Raw genomic sequence first — 15,389 nt, forward strand, 5'->3', positions numbered from 1 at the left:
AACTGCAGGGCGGCGCCTGTGGCTCAGTCGGTGGGGCGCCGGCCCCATATGCCGAGGGTGGCGGGTTCAAACCCAGCCCCGGCCAAACTGCAACAAAAAATAAAAATAGCCGGGCGTTGTGGCGGGCGCCTGTAGTCCCAGCTACTCGGGAGGCTGAGGCAAGAGAATTGCTTAAGCCCAGGAGTTGGAGGTTGCTGTGAGCTGTGTGAGGCCACGGCACTCTACCGAGGGCCATAAAGTGAGACTCTGTCTCTACAAAAAAAAAAAAAAGAGTAACTGCAGCTTGGTTTGAAATTTGTACTGTTTCTGTCATTAATAAGATTGTGGCTTCTTGTTGGATGAAAAAAATAAGAATATTCCATTAGCCCCAAGTATAGATTTGTATTCTAACCTTGGAGACTTAGCACATTACTTCTATTGCATTCTATTGGTGAAGTCAGTCACTAAGGCCCATATATATATATATATACACACACACATACGCATATATACACACACATATATATACATATACACATACACACATATATACACATAGGAGGGGAGGGGTAGAAAAGAATTTGCAGCTATCTTTACCATAAAACCCTAGTAGATTCCACTAGGGTGACCAAAGATTTCTTAAAAATTGAATATCATTATTAACTTGAGTTTTAAAAAATATAGGGTGTTTAATTCTTGTTAATTGTAAGTTTTTATCGACACTCAAATTGTCATATCTTTGGCCAGTTGGGATACCTTTAGGTTGGATCTTGTGACTTTTTGAGGTGACTATTAGTTTTTTTGTTTTAAATTCTTTTATCGTGATAAAATATATACACACATATGCACACAGAAAAAATTTGCCATTTTAATCATTTTTCAGAGTACAATTTATTGGCATTAATTATATTCACAATGTTTTACAGCCAAAATCACTATTTATAAGACTTCTTCATCACTCCAAACAAAAACTCTGCAACCATTAAACTAAAATACCCTTTTTCCCCCTCCCGTAGACCTGAGTAACTTCTCATCTACTTTCTTCATGATTTTTGCCAGTCGTAGGTATTTCATATAAGTGGATTCATGCAATATGTGTCCTTCCATTTCTGGCATTTTTATAATTTTAATTTTGTTTTCAAGTTTTGTCCATATTACAGCACATATCAGAACTTCATATCCTAAATTTTGTGTATTCATGTATTGAGGGACACTGGGGTGGTTTCATTTTTAATTTTTTTGTGCATATACTCCAAAAATACAGCTGAGCAAAACCACTGAGTCATATAGTAATTTTGTGTTTAGCTTTATGAGGAATTGGCAAACTGTTTTTCATAGTGGATACGTCATTTTACATTCCTATGAGAAATGTGTTTTCTGTTTTCTGATACTATAGTGATCATAGTAGGTGTGAAGTGGTATCTATACAGAAATGTTCATAGTAGCACAGGTAAGAGTAAAAAATAAATTAGGCATCTGAACAGAATAAACTGAATTATTTATACAGCGAGTATTATATAGCAGTTAAAACAAATGGGCAAGATTGCATCTCTCATATGGTTTAAGTTTCAAGGGTTGGATGGAAAGGATTGGATCCACAAAATCTTTGCCATATGCCTGGTATGAAGAATTAGTAGATGAATTGTTGTCATTTGGAGAACAGTATAATACAATTAAAAATTCAAGGCCAGTGTGTTGGCCAATGCCTGTAATCCTAGCCTGTAATCTGGGAGGTCGAGGTGGGTGGATTGCTTGAGCTCAGGAGTTTGAAACCAGCCTGAGCAACAGTAAGACCTCAACTTCAAAAATAGCCGGGTGTTGTGGGGAGTGCCTATAATTCCAGCTACTCATGAGGTTGAGGCAAGAGAATCACTTGAGCCCAATAGTTTGAGGTTGCTGTGAGCCATGATGGCTGGGCACTCTACCAAGGGTGAGAGAGTGAGAGAATGTCTCAAAAAAAATTATATAGTCTGCCACTCAGCAGTATGTCTACCTTTATATATATTGGGAACATATATGTGATCTTCATGGTCACAATAACAAATAGCACTGGTCACAATAACAAAAAGTTTTAGAAACTGCAAGAGTGCTCAGTGAAAAAAATAGATGAATAATCTCTGTATTCATTCAATGGAATACTGTATAGCTTTCATGCAATATGCAATGCTATAGATGAGAGATTTTTAGCATTAGCAATTTCTTTAGTTTTTTTTTTTTACAAGGAACTTGAGGTGTATTTTACATATAAAATCAACTCGTTTCAAGATATTTCAGTGATTTTTAGTGGCTTTGTTGAGCAGTGTATCTGTCATATGTTTTAGAACATTTTCATTCACTTTCTGTCATCATATATGTTTTAGAACACTTTCATTCACTTTCTTCCCACATTAAGATTCCTCCTGCTTATTTATAGTCAGTCCCTGTCTCCACCTCCTACACTCCCCTGGCAACCTCTACCTTTGCCATAAATTTGCCTTTTATGCCCATTTTATATAAAAGTCATGTAAAATATGTGGTCGCTTTGTCTAATTTATTTCATGTAGAGCAGTGGTTCTCAACCTGTGGATCGCGACCTCTTTGTAATAATGAAATACATCCTGCATATCAGATATTTACATTATGATTCATAACAGTAGCGAAATTATAGTTATGGAGTAGCAACAAAAATAATTTTATGGTTGGGGTCAACAACATGAAGAACTAACTGTATTAAAGGGTTGGTAGCCGCATTAGGAAGGTTGAGAACCGCTGAGTAGAGTGATGTGTTCGAGTTTAATCCATGATAGAGGATGTCAGTATTGTATTCCATTTTATTGCTGCATAGTATTCCTTTGTATGGATAAAGCACAAATTGTTATGTATTTAAGTTTTTTCTACTTTTTGGCTATTATGGTTAAGGCTGCTTTGAACATTTGTCTGCAAGTCTTTGGATGCACATATTTTTATTTCTCTAAGAATGGTATTGGTGGATTGTGTAGTGCTTTTGTGTTTAAGTTTTTGAGAAACTGTCAAATGGTATTCCAGAGCCAGTGCACATTTTACATTTCCGTAGCAATGTGTAAGGATTCAGTTTCTACACATATCTTTACCAATATTTATTGTATGCTTTATATGTGAAGTAATATTTCGTTGTCATTTAGTTTGCATTTTTTCAGTGACTGATGTATATTAAGAATCTTTTTCCTTACTAGCCCATCCCTTTAACTTCTTTGAAATGTTTGTTCATACATTTGTTCATTCTTTGATCTGGTCATTTTTCTCCTTTTATTGAGTTAAAAGGGTTCTCTGTAAATTTTGCATACAAGTTTCTTATTTCATATGTGTTTTGAAAACGTTGTTTTCTAGTCTTCTCTTGTCTTTTCATTTGCTTAATGGTGTTTTTGAAGTGAATAATCTGTGAATTTCGATGAGGTACAGTATATCAGTTTTTTCTATTGTGGGCAGTGCTTTTGTTTTATTTAGTGTTTTATCTAAGAAATATTTGCCTAAATAAGGCCTTAAAAACTTTTAAATCTAGGATTGATTTTGGATTAACATTTGTGTATGATGTGAAGAGGGAGAGGGTCTAAGATTATCTTTTTGCAGTTGAATATCCAGTTTTACTGGTTTTATTGGTTGAATAATTATCCTTTCCCAGTGTATTGCCTTGGCATGTTTGTTACAAATCAATAGACTATAAATATAAAGATATATTTCTAGATTTTTAATTATTTTACATTGATCAGTGCCTATGCTTTCTGCTAGTACTATACTTCCTTGATCACTGTAGCTTTAATGTAAGTTTTGAAATGGAGAAAAGAAAGTTCTCCAAATTTGTTTTTCTTTCTTTTTCACAATTGGCTATTCTTAATGTTGGAATTTTGACACAAATTTTAGGACCTGCTTATCAGTAAAAAATTTCTTGGAATTTTGATGGGGATTGCTCAGAATTGATAGATCAACTTGGGGATAATTGCCATCTGACAATATTGAGTATTCCTGTCTATGAATATTGAATGTCTTACCAGTTTTAAAAATCTTTAATTTCCTTCAAAGTTTGTAACTTTTAGGTGCAAGTCTTGTAGCTCTTATGTTAAATTTATTCATAAGTACTTCATATTCTAAAATCTGTAATGCTATCTTTAATGGAATTATGCTCTTAATTTTATTTCCAGATTGTTTATTACTCAGATATGGAAATACAATTGATTTTTGTGTATTGATCTTATATTATTCTATGCTGTGACCTTGTTTTTTACTCCAATAGTTTTTTGTGTATTTCTTAAGATTTTCTATATATTGGATCGTCTTACCCATGAATGACAGTAGTTTTATTATAAACTGAATATCTTTTATTTCTTCAGTAGGTTGAACTTTCAGTATTAATTTGAACAGAAGAGGTGACAGCAGAGATGTGTGCCTTCTTCCCTTTTTCCTCTAAGGACAAGAATTCACTCTTTCACCATTATATGTACGATACTTACTGTAGGTTTTTCACAAATGATCTTTATCAGGTTGAGGAAATTTCCATCTATTCTAAGCTTGCTAAGAATTGTTATCATGAATGACTGTTGGGTTTAGAAAAAGCATTGGTTTCTTGTACCTATTGAGATGTTCGTGTGTTTTTTGTCCTTTATTATTATACTGTATTCTATTGTGGGTCACTATGAAAGTCGTTTGTTTTTTTTTGGTGGCATTGAGGGTACAAAGTATTAGGATACGCTGATTGCATCTGTTAGATAAAGTCCCTCTTATACTTGTGTCCTGCCCTCAGTGGTGGGCCATACACCATGACCCCATACACCTCCTTCCTCCCCTCTCCCTGCTACCTCATTCCCATACCCCACCCCTTGTATTAGCTCATCTATTGCCTTCATATTAGAATTGAGAACATTGGATTCTTGCTTCTCCATTATTGTGATGTTTTACTAAGAAGAATGTGTTCCACCTCCATCCAGGTTAATACAAAAGATGTAAAGTCTCCATCTTGTTTTTAGTGGCTGAATAGTATTCCATGGAATACATATACCCCCGCTTGTTAAATCCATTCCTGGGTTGGTGGGCGTTTAGGCTGTTTCCACATTTTGGCGATTGTAAATGGAGCTGTGATAAACAGTCTAGTGCAAATGTGCTTATGATAAAAGGATTCCTTTTCTTCTGGGTAGATGCCTAGTAATGGGATTGCAGGATCAAAGGGAAGATCTAATTTGAGTTCTTTGAGGATTCTCCATACTTTAAAAAGGTGGTATTAGTTTGTAGTCCCGCCAGCAGTGTAAAAGTGTTCCCTTCTCTCCATTTCCACACCAGCATCTGCAGCTTTGAGACTTTGTGATGTGGGCCATTCTCACTAGGGTTAGGTGATATCAGCAGGTAGTTTTGATTTGCCTTTCTCTGATGATAAGGAATGATGAGCATTTTTTCATGTTTGTTAGCCATTTGTCCCCTTTAGAGAAGATTCTGTTCATGTCTCTTGCCCATTGGTATATGGGATTGTTGGGTCTTTTTCTGTTATTTTGAGTTCTCTATAGATCCTAGTTACCAAGCTTTTGTCCGATTCATAATATGCAAATATCTTTTTCCCATTCTGAAGGTTGTCTGTTTGCTTTGGTTGTTTCCTTAGCTGTATAGAAGATTTTCAGTTTAATTAAGTCCAATTTGTTCATTTTTGTTATTGCAATTGCCATGAAAGTTGTCTTCTCCAGGTCGATGTCTTCGAGTGTTTTCCCCACACTTTCTTTGAGGATTTTTATTGTTTTGTGCCTTAGCTTTAACTCTTTTATCTGGAATCAGTTTTTATAAGGGGTTAGAGGTGCAGGGCCAGTTTGTCTTATTTTTTTTTTTTCTTTATTAAATCATGACTGTGTACATTAATGCATTTATGGGGTATAATGTGCTGAATTGAAAATTTGGAATGCTTACATTGAACTGATTAACCTAAGCATCACCTCACTTGCTTATTTGTTGTGTTAAGACATTTATAGTCTATTCTCAGTTTCAGTCGTTTTACATGTGGTTATCCAGTTTTCCCAGAACCATTTATTGAATAGGGATTTTTTTCCCCCGGTGTATGTTCTTATTTGGTTTATCAAATATGAGGTAGCTGTAAGATGTTAGTTTTATCTCATGGTTTTCTATTTGGTTCCAAATGTCTATGTCTCTGTTTTTGTGCCAATACCATGCTGTTTTGATCACTATGGCCTTGTAGTATAGCTGAAAATAGTGTAGAGTGTTACCCCAGGTTTGTTTTTATTACTGAGAATTGCCTTGACTATATGGGGTTTCTTCTGGTTCCATACAAAACGAAGAGTTAATTTTTCCAAATCTTGAAAGAATGATGATGGTATTTTAATGGGGATTGCATTGAATTTGTAGATTGCTTTGAGAAGTATAGACATTTTCACAGTGTTGATTCTTCCCAGCCATGAGCATGGTATGTTCATCTATTTGTTAATATCTGATACTATTTCTTTTCTTAGGGTTTCATAATTTTCTTTGTAGAGGGCCTTCACCTCTTTTCTCAGGTATATTCCTAGGTATTTAATTTTTTTGTTGTTGAAGCTACTGTGAAGGGAATTGTGTCCTTGATTAGTTTCTCATCTTGGCTGTTATTGGCATATACAAAGGCTACTGATTTGTGAACCTTAATTTTATATTCTGATATATTACTGTATTTTTTTGAATATTTCCAGGAGTCTTGTGATTGAGTGTTTGGGGTTCTCTAAGTATAGGATTATATCGTTGGCAAAGAGTGACAGTTTGACCTCCTCTGCACCCATTTTGATGCCCTTTGTTTCCTTCGTTTGTCTTACTGTATTACCAAGAACTTCCAGCACTATAGTTGAATAGTAGTGGTAATAAAGGACAGCATTGTCTGGTTCTGTTTTGAGTAGAAATGCTTTCAGTTTTACTCCATTCACTTATAATATTAGCTGTGGGTTTGTTATAGGTGGCTTTATTCAGTTTTAAAAATGTGCCACCTATACCCCTATTTTAAAGTGTTCTAATTAGAAAAGGATGCTACATTTTATCAAATTCATTTTCTGTGTCTATTGAGAGTATCATATGGTCTTTGTTTTTACTACTGTTGATATGGTGAATTACATTTATGCATTTGCGCATGTTAAACCAGCCTTGCATCCCTCGGATGAAACCTATTTATTCATAATGAATTTCTTTAATGTGCAGCTGTAATCTGTTGGTTAGGAGTTTATTGAGAATTTCTGCATCTATATTCATTAGTGAAACTGGTCTGAAATTCTCCTTTTTAATTGGGTCTTTTCCTGGTTTTGAAATCAGGGTGATATTTGCTTCATAGAATGGGTTGGGGAAAATTCCTTCCTTCACAATTTTTTTGGAATAATTTCTGCGGTATAGGTAAAAGCTCTTCCTTGAAGGTTTGATAGAATTGTGGTGTGAAGTCATCTGGACCAGGACATTTTTTTCCTGGGAGATTTTTTATTTCTTTGATCTCAGTTCTTGAAATTAGTCTGTTCAAGAGATCTATTTCTTCTTGATTAAATCTAGGGAGAGGTTGTGATTCCAGGTATTGATCCATTTCCTCCACATTGTCAAATTTCTAGGCATAGTTTCTTGTAGTACTCAGATGATCTCTTGTATTGCTGTGGCGTCTGTTGTTTTTTTCCTTTATCATTTTTGATTGAGGTTATAAGAGAATCTCTGATTTAATTTTGGTTATTTCTTTTCTTCTGCTGCATTTGGGATTAGATTGTTCTTTTTCCAGTATAAGGCGGTTCATGAGTTTGTTGATGTACTCTTTTTTTGTCTTTCAAATGTAGGCATCTAAAGCAATAAATTTCCCTCTTAAGGTTGCTTTCGCTGTATCCCACAGGTTTTGGTAACTTGTGTCTTAATTGCTGTTATGTTTGAGGAATTTAGCAATTTCCTGTTTTATCTCTTCTTGAACCCAACTATCATTCAGCATAAGTTTGTTTAATTTCTGTGTCTTTGTGTGGGGATAAATGGTTTTGATGGGGTTGAGTTCCACCTTTATTGCCTTGTGGTTGGAGAAGATACAAGGTATAATTTCTATTCTTTTAATTTTGCTGAGGTTTGATTTGTATACTAGGATGTGGTCTATTTTGGAGTATGTATTGTGGACTGATGAGAAAAATGTGTATTCTTTAGCTTTGGTATGGTGTGTTCTGTATATGTCTATTAATCCCATTTTTTTCTAGGGTCACATTTATGTCCTTTGTATCTTTGTTTAGTTTCTCTTTAGAGGATCTGTCCGGTTCTGTCAGAGGGGTGTTAAAGTCCCCAACTACTGTGGTGTTAAGGGATATCATATTGCTCCGACCCTTCAAGGTCTATTTCATAAATCTGGGAACATTCAAGTTGGGTGCATAAATATTTAAAATTGAAATGTCTTCTTGTATTGTTCCTTTGACCAGTGTGAAGTGTCCATCTTTGTCTTTCTGAACTTTACTTGCTTTAAATTCACATGTATCTGAGAAAAAGATTACAACCCCTCCTTTCTTCTGATTTCCATTTGCTTGAAATACTGTTTTCCTTCCCTTAACCCTGGGTTTTGATTTGTCCTTCAAGACTAGGTGCATCTTCTAAAGACAGCATATGGATGGCTTGTGCTTTTTTATCCAATGGTCCAGCCTGTGCCTCTTTAGTCGTGAATTCAGTCCAGTGACATTTATTGAGAGAATTAATAAGTGTCTTGGAGTTCTAGTCATCTTATTTAGGGAACATCTGTTGCATAGTTTTATCCCTTGCTCCATTGTGCAAGCTAAGTTTTGACCTTTAGCTTCTGGGTGTTTACTTTGCTCTGGTGGTCAGTGTTGAGAATAGGTCTAAATATTTCCTGTAGAGCTGGTCCTGTGGGGACTTTCCTCAGTGCTTTTATATCTATAGAAGATTTGATTTCTCTATCAATTTTGAAGGTTAGTTTAGCAGGATACAGAATTCAGGGCTGAAAATTGTTTTGTTTAAGAATGCTGAAGTTGGATGACCATGCTTTTCTGGCTTGGAAGGTTTCAGCTGAAAAGTCTGCTGTCATCCTAATTTCTCTGCCTCTGTAGGTCAGTTGTGCTTACTCCTGGCTGTTTGCAGAATTTGTTCTTTCCATCTTGACTTTGGACAGGTTCATTACAGTGTGTCTTAAAGAAGCTCTATTTGAATTGAGATGACCAGGGCTTTGATATCCATCTAAAAGGAGTGTGTTGGGATTTTTAGTAAAACTTGGAAAGTTTTCAATTATGACTGTCTCTTGTAGGGTTTTCATTTCTTTAGGACAATCTTCTTCCCCTTCATGGATCCCTATTATTCATATGTTTGAACACTTCATGGAGTGTCATAGTTCTCTAAGTACCTGCTCTGCTTTCTTTCTCTTCTCTTCTGCCTCTTTGACTACCTAGGAGTAACTGAAAACCTTTATCCTGTAGCTCTGATGTTATTTTCTTCTCCATGGTTTAACTTATTTTTTGATAGTTTCTACTGCCTCTTTACATTTCCTAATTGTCTCCTTTATTTTCTTACGCTCCACCATATGCTTTCTGTATTCTGCATAACTCATCCAACTTTTCTTTCTGTCTTTCCATTTTCTCGTTTGTTCTTTTTACTGTCTTCATCATTGATATTTTAAATTCCATTTCTGTGAAATCCATTTAATATTTATATGTGGAGTGATTTTTTTTCTCAGCATTCAGACTCTGCTGGGTGGGAATCTTAAAGCTTACAAGAATCCTCCAGAGGCAGGTCTCATATTTTCCCCAACTCCAGTTCTTATGGGGTGCAGGAGTCCCTCATCCTCCCTCTCACGAGTACAGTTCTGATCTCAACAGGCGGAATTAAGATGGCCATGCTTTGGCTCCTGCTAAGACCTTCTCACAACCTTTCCACAATGCCAGCCCCTGGATGCTGATATTTTCTCAGTACAGCTATCTTGCCTGCCATCAAACCTATGGCAAATCTACTCCATCCAGAATTCAGATCCGGTTGCTGTATACTGTTCAAGTTCACCAAGCTTTCCTCTCAAAGTACAGCTTCCCCTAAAGACTAAAAAGTCTGGAAAGGCTTCATCCCATTCTGGACCTCAGTGGGAGAGGCCAGCTGTTCCCAGCCAGTTGCAATCACTTGCCTAATTCATCAGATTTCCACTGCTCCAGATCATAGGCTGTATCCTGCTTACCACCTCCTTCTGTCCTCCCTGAGCCTATGACTCAGGTCAACAATCCTTCTGGTCTGCCATTTTGCTCCACCCCCTGCCTAGCTTTATTTATAATTTAGCATTTTATTCCCACAAAGAGTATTTTGTCTTTTTTTTTTAATGTCACCCAGGCTGGATTCAAGATTACAGCTCACTGTAACCTTGAATGCCTGGACTCAAATGATTCCCCTGCCTAAGCCTCCCAAGTAGTTGAGACTACACGCACATTCAATCATGCCCACCTAACTTTTTTGAGAAATAGGATCTCACTGTGTTGCCTAGGCTGTGCTCAGGCTGGTCTTGCACTGCTATGCTCAAGCAGTCCTCTGTCCTCAATTTCCTAAAGTGCTGAGATAACAGGCTTAAGGCACAAAGCCCATCCCTATCTTGTCAGTCATAATATTTATTTTAACATTATTTTGGTCAACTGTGTTTAAACTTCAAAAAGAGAAGGGGTATAACGAGGATTTCCAGACTCTTTTCACCTTAGTCAGGAACTCAATTTTATGGTTTTTCTAGAGTCCCTCTGACCAAGAAGGGGGTTTACTCAGTTGGTGGGAGACTTCTAAATTTTATTTTTAGTTCAACATTCATGGCCTGAAGGCAGCCAGGTTCACAGAGCAAAACTGAAGTGATTTATCCACCCAGGGGAAAGCTGAAACATTAGACTAGAAACAGTATAGGCCAGGCTAGGCCTACCAGTGGAACAATACCCTGTTTCATTTACTGCCTGAAGACATCAGGCAGGAAGTGGAAGAGGATCAGATTTCTGTTCTGTTGCCAATGAAGCACACAGTGAAAGAGGACAAAGGGTATATGGAAATACAGCAACTTCACCTGTATTAGTACCAAACTCTGAATTTTATAATTTGCTGTTCTTTTTCTCATGGGGAAAAATGAACATAGAGAAAGAAGGGTGGGCCCTAATAATGTTGGAGGAAGGTTCTCCTCCATTATAAAAACACAGAGAAGTGAGACTGACACCTTCCTGAAAGCCAAAAATTTTAATACTACATCTGATCAGAGACATCTTTCCACAACAACCTAACTAAGCAGTATAATTTGACACTTAATACAACAAAGTCATAAAGATTTATGTGATCCGTAATCATTACCTTGACAATGAAGATAAAATCTGAGAAATCATAAAAATACTCCATATTTTAAAGGAGACAGCAGTGACTTTTGCGGCAAGGACCTCTTTTATCCTGCTTATTTGCACATGCCATCTGCTTTATTAGAATGCCATGTCACATAGAACTGCTCCTGTAATTGCAAGCCTCATGATGACAACATGAAGAGAATATGAGGATAGGGAGGAGAGACAATGAACATAAACTGGGAGAATGGCTTATGTGGTAGTCTTGCCCTATCTTGTTCCCAAAATAACTTATTGGCCTAGTATTTATTGAAAAATATGTTTTACACTTATGTGCTAGGAAGGGCAAACAGTTAAGAAAACACAGCCCCTAAAGAAATGTATAGTCAAGTAACAGAAGTAATTTCTAAATATACCAATGGTGCCAAAAATATGCATATACATGTTAAGAGATGTGACATATATATTATTTTTCATTAGCTGTAATCAGAAGTGTCTGGATGCTGAGGTTAACCACATTGCATACCTCTTGTAGTCACAGAAGTCAACATGACTTGTATTCAAGATTATACTTTTAATACAGTTTTTCCTTTCTTAAAATGTGTAAACACACTTTTGGCACCCTCTGTATATTAAGAAATGGCATGGATTTTAAAGCTCAGGGGTAAGGACAAAGAACAACTACCATCATAAAGTTGTGAGTCCTTCCAATCCTTTTTTCTATTTTGGGGGGTATTTATACATATATTTATATATCTCAGTAATATATAGTATTACTTAATGGTTCTTTTAAATGATGTCATTCTGCAACTCATTTTTTCACTCACTATTATGTTTTTAATTTACCCCTGTTGAGATTACTTATGTTTAATTTTAATTGCTACACACACACCCCCCTGTGGTACTCTTCTATCATATAAATATTACACATTTTATTTACATTTCTTGGCAAACACATATTTCAGTTTCTTGGTCTATCCTATTTTAGCCAATCCATCAAAGAACCTCATTTTAAATAGATTTTTGTGACACATGTGAATTGTCTTCTAAAGTTACGATATAGACTATGTAATGATCCATTATTTCACTTCCAAGAAACAAAGTCGACAGCATCCTGATTCACCTTCTGAGTTTTAATTTACTTGGCTTTCTGTATTGCTAGTAGAACTTCGTTTCTGTGTGGATTTTACATTTCTTAAGTTTGGTGTATCTCAAAACTTTTGTAATGACTCATATAGCTATATAAGATACACATTACTTTTAAACAGTAAAGTTATATATACCCTCAAAAAGATAAACAGTTACTATAGAACTCAGCAATTCTACACTTGGATATATACCCAAAAGAAATGAAAATATATATTCACACAAAAACTTGTATACAAACATTCACAGCGTTATTATTTATAATATCCCCAAAGTAGAAACAACTGATGTGTTAACTGATAAATAGATTCATAAAGTGTAGTATTATGTATACTCACGTGATGAAATATTTCTTCAGCCATAAAGAATGTAATACTGAAACATGCTCCAATAGGGGTGAATCTTGAAAACATGCTAAGTGAAAAAAGCCAATCACAAAAAGCCACATATTATATGATTCCATTTATGAAATGTCCAGAATAGGCAAATCCATAGATAAAGATCAGTTGGGGGATGTAGAAATAGGAGTAAATGCTAAGAGATGGAGAGTACCTTTCTGAGATGACAAAAATACTATGGAGTTAGTGGTGATGATGACACAACCTTATGAATATGCTTTAAAATCACTGTATTCTGCACAGTTTTATGGTATGTGAATTATATCTCAGAGTTTCCAAAAACATAAGGTGTCACTCCTTCACTTCTATAAATTTGCAAACTTAATCCATTTTTTTTTTTGGTGATAGAAACCTAGATAGATCTATAAACATATACCTAACAAAAGAAAAAAACAATCGTCAGACTTGAGAATGTTTCTCACTATGACCAGATTATCTTCTCCACACATTAAGTCTCCAGGCACCATGATGGAGGTCAGGGTTTCTAAATGTCCAATTTCTAAAACTCAGCACACTCCTGCTCCCTGAGGCAAGCCAAAGCCAAAATAGCCCATTCTGTCACTTTCTTCAGGCCACTTCTCTTATAAAGTACCCCCCAACGCTCCGAAAATATTCACTACCACCACCACATCTCTTCCTGCCTCTATACCCAGCTTGCTCAAACCAAAATTCTTGGAGTCCTTGATTCCTTTTTCTTTCCAATCATCATTTCTAAGGCGTCTGCTAATTCTGGTAACTTTACTCTGCACAAACATGTCTTCCAAGATCTATTTATCTCTGTTGCTGCCGCTCCAGCCCAACCCAACATACATTCTCACTGTTTCATCATTTGCTACCTGACAATCCATTCTTTACCCAGCAGCCTGAGTTATCTTTTTTCTATTTTTATTTTTTTCTTTATTAAATCATAATTATATATTAATGCATTTATGGGGTACAATGTGCTGCTTTTATATACAATGTGGAATGCTTACAACCAACTGACAACCTTCAGAATGGGAGAAGATTTTTGCAGGTTATGCTTCCAAGTTATCTTTTTAACTAGTAAATCTCGCGATCACTTCCATAGCTAAAATCCTGCAACTCCTTACAATAATAAGAGTCTGCTTGGTTTGTGCCTCCCTCCTCCCCAGATCTGTCTGCTACTCATATTCCCCTTCACTACTCTGCCCTACTGCTGCTTTTTAAAATTTTTTTTTATTTTTGGGGATTCATTGAGGGTACAATAAGCCAGGTTACACTGATTGCATTTGTTAGGTAAAGTCCCTCTTGCAATCATGTCTTGCCCCCTCTAGACTTACTCCTGGTTCAAGTTCTTTATAGTTTTGGTTCCTGCTATGATTACCCAAGATTTTTGCACATCTGGCTCCTTCACGTCATTCAGGCTCAGTAAAACATCAATCACTTCCTTTAGGAGGTCTTCCATGATGAGTCTACTATGTCACAATAAAATTATCACACTATCTTCTTAGTATTTATCACTCCCTGGAATTATCTTGTTTATTTACTAGAATATAAACTTAAAGATAGTAGGAACATCATGCTCCCTCCTGATGACCTGGAACCAAATAGGTTTACAATAAATAGGCGTCAGATGGCTTGCTCTCAGCTGGGCATTAGTTAGAAAGCACAGTGAATTAAAAAAATATATGCATTAGGAAGGCCACATTTCTTAAATCTTCCAGGCATGGATTACTTATTAACCTAAATAAAATCCTAATTGGTAGTTTATAGCAGGCAGCATAGAAGACACACTTGGAATTGAAAAGTCTTTCACATAACTATAGGCTTGATAGAAGGTCACATGGTTATGTCTTTCAAAATCATAACTTCACCTACCTTTTAATTCAGCTGTTGTAGAAGTTTATCCCACAGCTTTGCACGTATGTGAAATGACAAATGGGAAAGATTATTCACTATGGCACTTTGTGTAATAACAAAAGATTGTAATGTCCATCAGTAAGAAGCTGGTTAAATTATGGTATAATCTTATATAAAGGAACACTCTGCAGTGCCCTTTAAAAAAAGAGTAAGAAGCTGGTTAAATTATGGTATAATCTTATATAAAGGAACACTCTACAGTGCCCTTTAAAAAAAGAGTAAAGATAGCCGGGTGTTGTGGCGGGCGCCTGTAGTCCCAGCTACTTGGGAAGCTGAGGCAGGAGAATCGCCTAAGCCCAGGAGTTGGAGGTTGCTGTGAGCTGTGTGACGCCACGGCACTCTACCCAGGGCAATAAAGTGAAACTCTGTCTCTACAAAAAAAAAAAAAAAAAAGAGTAAAGAAGCTGCCTATCTACTAGATACATAATTACATACTGCTTAGGTACCATCTCCAAGAAACATGTTAAGTGGAAAAAAGGCAAAGTGCAGAAGAATACGGACTGTTTGAAACCATTTCAGAAAAAATAAAAGAGGGAGGAGAAACAATACATATGTTTGTATATGCATAAGGTGTATGCATAAGATATGTACATAATAATACTGGAGAAACTGGCTGAGGAAAAAGTTAGGGAAGGGACTTTTCATTGAGATGCTTTTAAATTTTGAATTTTGAACCACATAAATACTGTCTATTAATAGTCGACATCATGCATTTCTAAATCTAGTTAAA

General features: G+C 36.0%; 1 protein-coding gene across 1 annotated transcript in view; it reads left to right on the plus strand.

The window, feature by feature from the left end:
* SDK1 (sidekick cell adhesion molecule 1) overlaps nt 1–15,389 on the plus strand; it is a 1,108,031-nt gene that overhangs the window by 109,627 nt on the left and 983,015 nt on the right. The window lies entirely within an intron of this gene.

Source organism: Nycticebus coucang, chromosome 12, assembly GCF_027406575.1.
Source record: "Nycticebus coucang isolate mNycCou1 chromosome 12, mNycCou1.pri, whole genome shotgun sequence".
NCBI lineage: Eukaryota > Metazoa > Chordata > Mammalia > Primates > Lorisidae > Nycticebus > Nycticebus coucang.